Here is a 630-nt window from a genome sequence, read left to right as displayed (position 1 = left end):
ATCACAGATGTCTCTAGACATTGTAACACAGCCCCTGCCCCTGACTGAGAACCGTCATTCTACAGGTATCTTTGAGACGTGTCTACATTTCCCTTGTTCTCTCTTAGGCTCAGCTGAAAGGGACTCTGGTTTCTAAGCAGGGGCAGACTTGGTTCTCTCACTTGGGTGAAATGAGGGCAGCTATACTCGCAGTCCAGGGTCAGGTAAAACCGTTTCTCAAAGTGGGGTTTCTGGGAGACTCATTCCCTTCTGAAGTGATTACTGGGCCTTTTAGGGGGTAGAGTCAAAATATTGGTGGTTATGTTTAAAAGTCCACCTAGTTGATCCAGAGAGAATTTGAAAATTGCCAAGAGTGCCACAGGAAAACCAGTTGCTAACCATCAGTGATATCTACTGGATTGAAAAGCAAGCAGTGCCCTAGGTCAGCTGAAAAACTACTAGATACAATAATAAATGATCTTTACTGGGAGTTTATTTTGAACTGGACTGTTCTAACTGCATAATATGTATTATTTCATTGACTACTAAAAAGAACGAAGAAATATCTTCTTAGCCTTAAATTTTTTTTTTTTTTTTTTACAAATAATGGAATTAATGCAGAAAAGATACTGGACTCTCCTCAGGTCACAT

Source organism: Bison bison, unplaced genomic scaffold (genome assembly GCF_000754665.1).
Source record: "Bison bison bison isolate TAMUID 2011002044 unplaced genomic scaffold, Bison_UMD1.0 scf7180017864518, whole genome shotgun sequence".
In the NCBI taxonomy this organism is placed as follows: domain Eukaryota; kingdom Metazoa; phylum Chordata; class Mammalia; order Artiodactyla; family Bovidae; genus Bison; species Bison bison.
Note: the sequence above shows the minus strand (reverse complement) of the source record.